This window comes from Daktulosphaira vitifoliae, unplaced genomic scaffold (assembly GCF_025091365.1).
Source record: "Daktulosphaira vitifoliae isolate Bord-2020 unplaced genomic scaffold, ASM2509136v1 Scaffold_4, whole genome shotgun sequence".
Taxonomy (NCBI): Eukaryota; Metazoa; Arthropoda; class Insecta; order Hemiptera; family Phylloxeridae; genus Daktulosphaira; species Daktulosphaira vitifoliae.
In genome coordinates, this window is record NW_026099575.1 from 32708626 (window position 1) to 32721775 (window position 13150).

The following is a 13150-nucleotide window of genomic DNA, read 5'->3' on the forward strand; positions in this document are numbered from 1 at the left end:
ACAATTTTTTAATAGTGTCTTTTCTACCAAGTTAATTACAAAAGCTATAATTGTATACAAGACTTTCAAGGTATTTATTTAAATATTAAATATTAAAATTAAAAAAAAATTTTTGGTGGTTATTTCTTTTAAATTTAAGTAAAATTAATTTTAATAAATTACATTTTTTAACTTTTAAGATCAAAAATAATTCCAAATTTATTATTATGTTCAAAATTTAATTTTGATATTCCACTATTACCTATGGTTTTTTATTACAAATAGTTATAATGGATATGGACGAAATAATTGCTACATTACTTAATTATTACTTTGATTATTAAAAAAAATAAATCATGATAGGAGATATTGTATATTAAATGCGTAAAGCTTCAATTAGAGGTCAAATACATACACTTATTAGGCAGTAAAGTACGATCAATATAAATAAATAGCAGTCAGTTTCTTCAAGTGCATATATATTTTAATTTTCATAAATCATAATTGATACATCATCAAAAATTATAGTATATATTATTACTCGTGTTTTATGTTGTTATTCAAATTTCACTCAATTACAGAGCATGCAGAAGCAAACATGAACTGTATAATTATACAATTATATTGTATCACGAACAAATTAACTGCTAACATTCAACGGTTAACTATAATAAATTATTGAATGTCACCTCAAGCATTATTGCTAATAAACTCTGTAGTTTAAGCATTTATGGTATAGTCGTTAAGTGTATCCAACTTGCACATTTCATTAATAATACTCTTTAGCCATATAACAAACTTGTGCAATATTCCATTCTAAACTACATGGTAATTTTATGTGTTTTTAATATGTCTATATATTTTTACTTTAGGTAGAATATTTTGTTACAATATGAAAATCAGATGATTAATTTTTTAAAAAATAACATATTGTATCAAAATTAATATCTTTACAATATTACTAATTTAAACTAGTTGTAGAGATTATGTTAAAAAATAAATTTTCATTTATTTCTTGGAATTGAATGACTTTAAGACAATTTTTGTAAATAGTGTTTTACTGAAATATTTTAAATTAATTGTAACAGTAAAACATTGTTTTAGTTTAAATATCTTCGTAAACAATCTAATAACTTTTTTTTTAATAAAATGTGCTAAATATTTAATTCTATTTTCGTTTAAAAGGATTAATGATAAAAATGAACTTAGTGTTCAAAATGTATTGTATTGATAATAATGTAATATTATAGACTGTTTTTAACTTTTAAAATTGCAAAATGTAACAAATGAATTTAATTATAAGTTTATTTCTCATTTCAGTAGTACCAAATTCACATTGAACCATCTGTACTTGTACTTTTTAAATTAGAATACATATAAGAACGTTCTTTACGCACATCAATTTATAAAATAGACGGAGAGATCAAAAGTAGATAAATCTAATGATGTAAAAAATAAAAATAATAACAATATAATACCAGTAGCGAGTGTCCTGTTTATTGTTGCCGCTACTACTATATTATGTCTAGTTGTAACAGGTAACCCAACCAGTATAATATAATTGGACTGATATAAACTTGATCTATAAATACATTTTTTTTGCGTTTTTATATCCTTTATCATAGATCATATTAATAAATTATAATCCAAGGTATATTTAAAAAAAAATTATAATTTTTTACATATACAACTGCTTAAGCAATTTTATATGTAAGTTTTTAAACGTATTCACCATATATTTTAAAACTATTATTCATTTTTATGCTATAATTTAAAATAATTGGCAGTAAAAGAAAATATTTTTTTTATTCTCAAAAATATTATGTACTTATTTACTAAATTTAAAATTGAGATAATATTTCAGATATACAAAATATAATTATTTAAATAAATCATTCTTTATGAAAAATAGAAATAAATTAATGTGTCTATCTATATTTATTTTGGACTGTATTATTCATTTGGTTTTTTTGGAAAGTATAATGTTTTATTTGATTTGTCCTCGTGGACTTTACACGCCTAATTTTAAATAAATAGCCTATAAAGTTTTTATAATATGTAACAGTTTGATTTATGATCGATAAATTTTTTTATCATTATAGGCGTGAGAAAATAAAATAGAATATAGATACAAATAATTGCCGGTTAAACATGTCAACTTCAATCTTAAATGATTTACAATGAAATCTTAGTATGCAAGTGCTGAAGTATGTGTAACAGAAATATCGTCCGAGCGCAAAAACTGTTAAGTCAGTCACATGGAAAACAATATCACAACACCGACCTGACGTATAAAAGAGCTTTGCAATAATCATACCATTAAGAACGCAGGCTATAAAAATATGTTTTTACCGTTACATCGCTATGTTATAATTATGTAATGATAAGATTATATTGTTTATTCTCGGTGTAATGTTCAATTGATGATCACAATTTTGTTTAATCAGTCCTAAGAAGATTAATTATTAACGTGCCTCCCGTGGTAAACACATTTCCATCTTCCTCTAGACTCCTTTCGACTCGAAGTATCCGGTTTGACTTCGGTCGGTTGGACCACATTAACCGTCGTTAAACTTTGACATATGCAAAGCAGTTAAACAATGATGAACGAGTCTAGATTGGTTTCATGACGTTACAGAAAGGTTAAATATGAGAAAACGCAATTGTGATTAAAGAATAGGTTTCGACAAAGATATCTATCACATTATATTTGAATAAAATATTTTTTGATAAATTTGAAATTGAAAATTTATTTAGTTTTATATTGGCACTTACTCCAATTCTTTTATAAAGTGTCTATTTTGTTTTAAACGTATTCAACCTTTTTATGACAAAAAAAAAGGAAAAATAAAGAAATTTATTAGAGAAGTTTGATCTATTACAAATATTAGTGGTACTATAATATAAACATGCACTACTTTGGATTTTAATTATAATTGAAATTCAAAGTATAAACGTATTATTAAATTAATATTAAAACAAAAAAAATTTGATGAAATTTCAGTGTCTACAAGTGTTGTGTAGTTAGTAAAATATTATGACATAACAGTATTGGAAAATTATAAATTTCGCACGACTAATACATATTGATTTATTTTTATTAATAATAATGTTTGTGTAGTTCCAGTTGACATTTTCCAGACTTGGAAATAAAACTAATTATTAGTGAACTCTTAACGACCATAAAAACAATATATAGCAACCTGGATCGCTATCGAGTTATAAAATTATTACATACTGATACCTACTTTATCATAATGCTAATTCAATGATTTATTTTTTATCGTGTTACAATGTTACATCATAACACATTTTACAAAATATTGTTTTATTGAAATTTGCTGGTATATAATATTTAAATATTGTTTTCCTTTGCAAACAAAAATTCAAAAACAGTTATTTGATTTACAGTTATAGACTTCTAAAAACGTATACCTACTAATTATTTTTTAATGTCTTTTTAAATTAATATTAGTCATATTAATATTGATTAGTTATTAGGCATAACAAAATCAATTCAAGTTGTGTAAACACAAGTTCAATACGAAACGCGTTAACTACTAGGGCACGGCGGTAACGATTGACGATCGCTATGCGATTCAAACTCAAACAATTATTTGAATGTAATATGATATTTTTAGATACGAGTCTGATTTCAATAAGTAACCAGATATTAACCGTAAATTTAATTAAAATTCTTAGTTTCGCATTTTCCAAAATTGGTATCAGTTCTATCACACAGTATACAAGTTCTTAATACAAATAAAGTCAACTTATTATCGAGTACAAGTGATAACTCATTAAATACTTCATTTTGTGTCATAAGTAAGTCACTGACTAAATATTATAAAATAAATAGTAATAAAATTAAATAAACTGAATTATTAAGTTTTGTATGGTTCGATTTTTAAAATTATGCCGCTATAAGGAACATTAATTTTCTGAAATAGCCCAATATATATATATTAAGGCTGTGCAACATATATTTATACAACAATTATGATTCTGCAGTTCGATACGGTCTTCGGATTAATTTGTATGTTTTTCAGTCTAAAATATTGTCGTTTATAGTTTTGTCCAAATACGAAAAGATACTGTAGCTGTATTGTTGAATAAAAAATGATGTCTATAGTAAGTATACATTTTTGTTGGGTAGTAAAAAAGCACCAACAAAAAATGGGGCATTGTAAACGATAAGAAGTCTCAAGTAAAAAAAAAGGGTTTTCAATGACAACGCAGCTATCTCGAAGAAGAGGCGGATGACCTCAAATCGTGACTTGATTCTCTCATTAGACCTCCGTCAGCGCGTACGTAGAGATACGCGAGCCATCGCACATGTACAGGTTCACGGCCAACAACGACGACGGCACGCACTCATATTGGTAATACCAAAATCAATAAAATAAATAAATAAAAGTGTATCTATACTAATGTCGCATATTACAAGTTAACAATTTGTAATCGGAAAAGAATATTTCTGAGATAGAGAAAAGTGTGTTTATTTTAATTGTAGCAATTATCTAAGGAACGGTTTTTGACCGCTACAAAAAAGTCATTATATGAAGTGTTTCTACCCAATAAATTATAAACGGTCTAGATAAAAAATAATTACATAATGTCGATTAATTGAAAAAATGGATAAGCTAACTATTGTATGAATTCATATATTCGATGACAAATAGCTAAGTGTCACGTGAGTAATTATATTTGAAAATACATGAAAGATTTCGTATCGAAAAATTGAATTATTTCCTGGTACTTATTAATCCATTTAAAACTTTAACTCATAGACTCAAGTTATAAAAAAAAAGTCTAAGGAAAAAATAATAAGCTAAAAAAAGAGTTGAACAAAATTTCTTCTGATTTTATATTTATTTATAACATGTTGAATGATCTTGAGCGTATTTATGCATAGGGATAAATAAATACTTAATCCTACAGTTTTTAACATTTAAAGGGCAAAATGATCCACATAAAGCATAAAAGATTTTTATTTATTTTGCTTTGGTACTTGAATATACTTATGGATTAAGTAGTAAATATATATATATATATAAATACATTGTCCAAATTTTCTCTACACAGCTGTAAAACACTATCAAATAATATCGATTAGACATTTTGTTTTAACTACAGATTATATTGTTTATGTAAAAGGCATTGAGTAACATGGTATTCAATAATTTTTTTTTGATCTTAAATGATAATATATTTATAAAATCATGAAAATTATATTATATACACCATGAGTTTACTTTTATAAAAACCTTGTTAACTTTATCGATTCAAATAAAACGACTCAAATAATGAAAAAAATCGTTGTTGAATTATAAATGATAAAATTTTATTACTTAAAACTAGACACTAATACAACATTTTTCGTTTCCCGAAGTGATTACCCGGCGTTTGAAACAAGAACTTTGATAAAAGTATTATTTTACCCATTACCCACACTAGCAAAAAGCTAGACATGAGACGAGTAAACGTTACACTACTATAGTGCACGTCTCGGTTGTTTACTTCGTGTAACTCACGTATGCAAATAACTTGCATAAAAAATGGACAGACGAGAAGGCGGTAGGAACCTCGTTTAGGATCGAAGTCTGTTTGACCCTATGGGCTGCAACTCTCCTCACGTAGTATGTACACTTATGACTATAAGTATATATATATGCCCGGTAAATGCATTACGCGTTTTGCCTATGAAACACAAATTTGTTCGGACAGCTAGCCAGAGGAAAGTTTCCCCCGAATGTATATTTCACATTGTTTAAAATAATAACGCACAAATATAGTTATATTTATATGTTTGTTGTTGTGAAAACTTTTCACCGTTGTCATGTGAGCAGAATGAAATGCATGTTATTTAAAAGGAACATTACGACAAGAAAGAAATGTGTACGAGGCCCTTAGAACGGTTCAAGAGTATTTCCAGCGATGTTCGACCATTAAATCGTACACGTTTTTTTTTTTTTATTTTTTAACGGTCTTCGATGGTATTATGTATTCTCATAACGTGGCGGAACGCACGCGTGACCGGCCCCATTTGTCGACAATTACAAGAACACAAGGCAAAAAAGTCACTGCCGCGGTGTCGGCGTTATCGGACCGTTTGGGTTTTGCCACCAAAATGAGCAGCGAATCGTTAAGACGCCTGCCAATAAATCACTGGTACGTAATCTCCTGTCCGAACAAATTGGACGAGGACGGACAAAAAAGAGAGAAATTGAAAAAAAATAAAATAAAACCAAGCACGAAAACAACCACGTCAAACGAGAGACACTAATACCTACTGAAAGACCAAATGCGCTTATATTATGTGGCCGTCGTAAAAGTGTATTCGTTCTATTCTAAAATGTTCTTATTGAGCAATTTGTGTTTTCGATAATGGTCAAAAATATTTCTGGTGGAGTTGTCGGACAGACACGAAATCCTACTTCCGGACAATTGTCACCGGCAATTCGGTGATTTCAAATAATTGGTTGTTTTAATGCATCCCACGTTTTCTAAGACTACCGCCGTTAACAGTCACTTAATGATGACATGAAGAATATTGTGAATCTAGAAAACTGATAAGCCTTTCTTTAGCTTTGGTGAACAGCGGAATAATATGTACAATAACCGTTCCAGGTTTTTTTTTAACAATCAAATGAGTCTCTTTGCAGTTTTATACCGTCTAGGGATAAATAATTTATTAAGTATTACTGTTTCATTGTCACACCAAACAACTAAAGAACACGAGTGCCGGTAACGGTCGACCGTATCGCCTGACAAAAACTTAGAAACTGCCAATTGCCACACAACCCTTAATGCATGGTCTCTGGGTTTACGGTATGACTATCGTTTATTATCAGAGTACACCTAATGACCGGCATTGTCATACAACTATCTGATATAAGTGGAGCGTTAGAGGGTCAACTATAGTCATTTAACCCCATAGACGGGTTAAGTGTACAGCTTACCCTTGCGTCGGTCCACTCTGTGAACCAGATGGTTCAAACCGAATGATCAATCTATAAAAGCGCGACTACATCAGACTTAGTTGTAGTTGATACATTTTGAGCTTTCTTTGTCACTGAAAAATTTGATTTTCGAAAATTATTGAATAAGTAGAATTAACGATTTATTTACACAAGCATTGAACAAAGTCATCATTCCCGCAACCATCAGTCTTGTCTAAATTACGGCAGTTAACATTTAATACAAAAAGAAAAATTAGACCACGTTCACGCCTTAAAACAGGCCTAAAACAATTTTAAATATACGAGTAATTTAATAAATTTATAATTTATTTACGCGTGTGTTATTATAATAATAACAGCTGTAGTATCTTTGGTTCTAATTATTTAGATACCTTAGGGAAGATACTGTGGCGTACACGAATAAAACTTCAATAAACTTCAATACTGCTCATAATTATTATTCGTGAGTAAGCAACATAAAAATGCTTTGGAACCCCTATTTTACCTCATCTATTATGTACGAAAACTGAAATATTAAATATAGGCCATAGCTTGTTAATTTTAAAGAAAGATAAATAAAGTCAATTAATTAATTAATTTTTTTATATAAAAATAAAACTTTTTTAATTTCTGTACATGTTTTAAGTTACGAATTTAAATATGATAGTTAATTAATTTATTGTTAATTAGAGTATAATAAAAAAACATTTTTTACATTAGGGTTCAATGGTATAAATACACAAAAGTTTATAAAAAAATAACCTTAAAAATTGCTAACATTCCTCTTTAAGAAAATACATTTTGGAATAATTGAATTTCATAGAAATACTTAAATAGTAAATATAAAAATATTTAATAAGTGTAACATTATAGAAAAATCGTTATCATTATCCCAATTGTGAAAATGATTTTCAAAGTTTCAAGAAATATTAGTAATGTGTTAATCGTGTAATATATTCAAGTAGTTCAAATTTTCTATTTTATTCTAAAATATTAAAGTATTACCAAATTTCAAGTTTGAACGAAATTTTTGGGAGGCTATGTTTGATTTCTACATCTTTAAAAGCGTTTATTAACCACATTTCATGATTAATTGATTAAAAAAAATTACAAATATTGATCGTTATGAACGGGTTTCTATGTTTTTTTATTGTTTGTAACAATTGACTTATTTCTTTACTTACTGAACATTTTGTATAATAATTTATCTATAGATGCTGATCTAGAGAGATGATAGAAGTAACCCTATTAAATATTGATATATAATTCTGTTATTTACATGGAAATTGCATTATTTTATTTTATTTTAATCTCCATGCATTACATGTTTAATATTTACATATTAAATTATGAATGATTTCAACTATTTTATTTTACTTTCATTTTGGTAAAATAAAAGAATATAGGTTTCTTGTTAGTATCACTTATAAGTATAAAAAGTGACTAATAATAATTATCTAAGGTAAAATAGTCTGAAAATCCGACTTATTTTAAATATAATTTCCATATTTTTTTCGCATATATAATAGAAAGCTTGATATAAATCATCCAACTTTTACAATAACATTATAGAAACAAGTGAAAAGACTCTTCAATCAAAATTACTAAGGCAAGTTTATTTTTCTATATGTTCTTATATGTAATATTTACGATAAAGTAGTCTGTCTTATTCATTTTTTGAAATTTATAATTATAAATATAATAGTTATCTATTGCATTCAAGTAGTTCTTACCTAAACAATTAAACTATTACAATTCATATAATTAGTTTAAAATATAACATTTATTTTTGAGTCGGTTGAAATATTATTTTAACAACCATTCATTATTATTTCACATGCGATATTTTAATTTATAAACGTTTAACTTTAGGATAAAAATCACTCATATGAAACATAAATACCAAATCATTACTAAAATCTATTTATCCATGAAAATAAAATTAAAAATATTTTTTTTTTAATGTAATACAACGTTAGCGTTACTAACTTTTTCATAAAATTAACTAATGACTCTTTTATTACTGAAATTGTAAATATATTTATAGATTTAAAACAGTATTTACCTCGTTCAAATTAAATAGTAACTTAAAATATAACAGATGATTTTTGTTTCAATGTTCAAATATAAGTATATAAGTAAAATAAACTCTCATAATTATTTTATTGTTTTGGTTAGTTACGGTAGTTACATCTTTTAATAACTATATTAAATTATTAATTAGAACCAACAATTATATATTAATTAGTACTTTATTAACTCTTGTATGTGTCTTGTTTCAACTATTTAATGATATATTTATATTTATTTTCTGCCAAGGGATTCAATAATAACTTAAGAGTAAGAGGGAAAAATTGTAAAATTGTCATGATAAATTTAAGATGTTAAATATTGCGTGTGGTTAGTATAAGTATATTATTCTGTATAATTTTAGTTAATTCGTTTAATTGAAGCTGAATTAATTAATTTAAAGTACAATGTTAAACGAAGAATCATAAATCTAACACACCAACGCGATTTATCATTTTAAATTGGACTGTTGTTAGATCCATTATAATTTTCTATTACAATTGCAAACTCGAAGTATATTTATTCATTATTAACAATACTACAATTATACTCCGATATATTAATCGTAGATCATTAAACATAATAGGTATATATATAGTAAAATATGTATATAATAAAATAGATACAAGTTAAAATATACAATATCTATACTTTTTGGTAGGCAATAGTAAAACAATTTCGTAGGTACTAAATGTAGTTTTCTCCCACTTTAAAAATATTTTATATATTTATAAATGTAATTCTAGTGATTCTAGACACCCTTAGCGCTCCTGGGATTCATGGCAATGCTCGTAGAATAACAAGTAATGTAAAGTAAAACAATATAAGTAATGAATTATTCAAATATTATTTATTTAGAAAAAAAAATTAAGAAATAATAATTAATTGTACTTCTAAAACTGTACCAAAATATTGGAAGTAACAAAGTGTCTATTTATCCAATTTAATTTAATTTGTTCTGGAAGACTGTATTTTTATTTTAATTAAGTAAATAAAAAATGATGTTATTTCCTCAACTTGAAAAAAATAATGCACCCTGCACACATCTTTCCTAAATAAATTGCAGTCCGTTGAGTTAATCGTAAACGATGAATTTAAAATTAAAAAAATAAAATATCTGTGAATTTGAAAGATGTAAAATTCATATTTTATAAAAAAACCATAACTTTTTCTCTTGCTCTGTTTTTAGTACAATTTTTTCGTGTACCTATTTATAAAATGTTTCTTTTTATTGATTAGCTATTTACAAAAATCTGACCGTTGAAAAGAGCTCTATTTTTAGAAAGGTCTATGGTACATTTTTTTAAATATGCCGCAGCTGATATAATTGCAGTCATTGACCTCTCATAATTCATTTTTTCTATGCTTAAATAATATATATATATAATTGTAGTTTCTTTGGAACCGTTTCTCAGAAGAGGGTGTTTTGGTGGTCATCGGTGAATAGTAACCGTGTCAAATACACCCTGTTACCACCCTCAAAATCTGTCTTACCTAATAATTTCAACAGGAATTTACGATCCGTTTTCCTTTTCACTTCCTCTTTCTCTCCCTTTTAGTTTCTATTTTTCCCCACGGTGGCATCTTATGAAGGATTGTGCCGAAATTAACTGTGACCTTTCTGAGCACTTGTAAGGGTGACTATGTTGTTTTCTATTCGCATAAAAGGGCCCTTTTACTACACACGCGTATTATGTATCTTGCACGACCAAAGCAACATCGTTCTAGTGGAAGGGTCCTCAAGTAAAACGGAGATGGATTAACAAGCTACCGTACACTTTTGCTGTATTTCTGACTCGAAAATGACGTGTAAGCTGTTTAACATCACTTTTTGAGTTTCCAAGACTAAAGTTATATAATTAATGAAATGAAACTCGTGAATCCTCATATAAGTAATACATTTAATCAACAATGAGACTACTGTCTCCCACGCCTAATTTAATGAATAGGTAAACCTTACATCTTAATTTATTTCTGAAATGTAATCAGAACTTTAATTATACCCTACTAAAGGGATATTCAATGTATTATTTCCATTGATAAAATAACGGATAAATTATGTAGGGACATAAATATAGTATTATATCATGACAAAACCGAGTCGCGCAAATATTTTACAGGTTATATAATCTAAGTATTTCAACAAAATAGAACATAAATTAAGACTTCATTACAATTTTTGTAATATGAACTTTCAATCAAATTATTTTCATTGAATAAAATTTTAAAAATCGACCTTTGAATAAAAGTAATTTTAAAATTACTATTACTGAGCATTTTTTTTTTTTTTTGTTTTCACCAAATGATATTAAAATCATGCTGTTTTTCTACACGAATAAAAAAAATACAGTATACCTCAAAAATATTTCTATGAACACGCACATTGTTATTAAATACAAAAAAAAGAGGTTATTGACACGTAACTGATTATTACAACTGCGCGAACAATGCGTTTTGATGCAACACGAGGGATTTTGCATATTACAATAGATTATTTGATTATTCAAAATCAACCCTAGTTTCATAACGATCTTTAAGAGCTACTGTGCACAAACCGGTTTTCATATATTTTTATTAATATTTTATTTAAAGACCTTTGAACCGCATGAAATATCATGTAGTATACGTACATTGTTGTAATCTATTGTTACAACAAAATGAGAGCGAGGTGCATTTTCAAACCGTTCCAAGGCTGCGGCGACACGTCAAATGTATCGGTGTACATTTGAAACTTCTAATGCATTGCATTTCAAGCAGAGTAAAATCACTATCACCGATGGCGAAGTAAATGTAAATTTCAACTCTGCTACAACTGCATTTACATCAACACAAATTATGAAAATAATGAAACAAATTAGAAACGGTTGATAGGTCAGTGCAAGTTAAGGATAAAATGCACGATGACCGTAAAAAGCAACAATTTGAGTAAACAAAAAAATATATTATTTTTGATATCTAACAGCTGATAATCTAGAAAAATGATTAAGGAACACAGGAACCGTTACTTAATTAAAATATTCCCGTGAACTAAAATGCTTACTCACCTTTTAACGTTTAGTGATCAAAAGCTCATCACCTTTACGGCCGACGGTTCTAATAAAAAAGCATGACATCTAATGAATTTCGAATTTCTCAATAACCTTATTTGATTTTGTTAGTAGTAGCACTGACATTGTGAACATTTCTATTATGATTATTATTTCTATAATGATATATATTTACAAAACTTTATGCGATTATTTTAATTATGTGACTCATCTCATTTTTTTCATTTAATTACTGTATTACATTAAGTTTTCCATATGCTTCATTTTAATTTGTTGTAAGATCTGTATAGATCATACAATCAGCTAAAAGACAGTTCAATATGACAATTATCTTAATTATTCCTTGTCACTCATTATTCTGATAAAATCCCATTTTCATTCAATGGACGTTAAATAGTTGTAAGTTTTTACTAAATGAACACCGCAAATGTTGAAATATAAAAATTCGGATGCTTCCAAGGTTGGCATATTAAAAAATGACGTTTTATATTGAAAAAAAAAATGTTGACAGGTTAAATTGAATTTTTCTTTTAAAAAGCTACCAACAATGCAGCTAAATCAATTCATTTAAAACTAATTATTCAATATGTGAAAAATACTTTATGTGCATGAATAGGCCATATTTCAATACCATCTGAAAAACACTCCAACATTGTAATTTCATTCTCATCGGTATAAGTACATAGCTGTGCAATATATTTGAGTGTACACTACCATCTATTAGTCGCCTTATTCCAAAGCCGTGAGAACAATACGACACACGGCCAGTTGGGTTATTTACAACTTAATCCAACGGACAATACTCAACGATCCATTAAGGCCAGTGTTTACTCAACCGTATTGCGTGCGCAGGTAGATGGTGATGATTGATGGTCTGTACAGTACGCTAAGCACATTTCCAGATTCGTTAAGTCGATCACTAGCAGCAGACATAATTTTGCACCAATCGCCGTAATAGAATATTACAGTTAATTTAAAATTATAACTGCAGACTCGCTACGTTTTACAAAAATTACAATTAGTTTCGCGAAATGTACTTTACACTAATTAAGAACAATATCAAATTTGTAGTTTGATACATTTTTATCGAGA

At 27.3% G+C, this 13150-nt stretch overlaps 1 long non-coding RNA gene across 1 annotated transcript; it reads left to right on the forward strand.

Moving 5' to 3' along the window:
* The first annotated feature begins 564 nt into the window (after window positions 1–564).
* On the forward strand, window positions 565–2666 carry LOC126904730 (uncharacterized). Its single transcript, XR_007703815.1, has 3 exons — window positions 565–807; window positions 1300–1517; window positions 2082–2666. It is a non-coding gene; the product is annotated as an uncharacterized LOC126904730 (long non-coding RNA).
* The last annotated feature ends 10484 nt before the right edge of the window (window positions 2667–13150 follow it).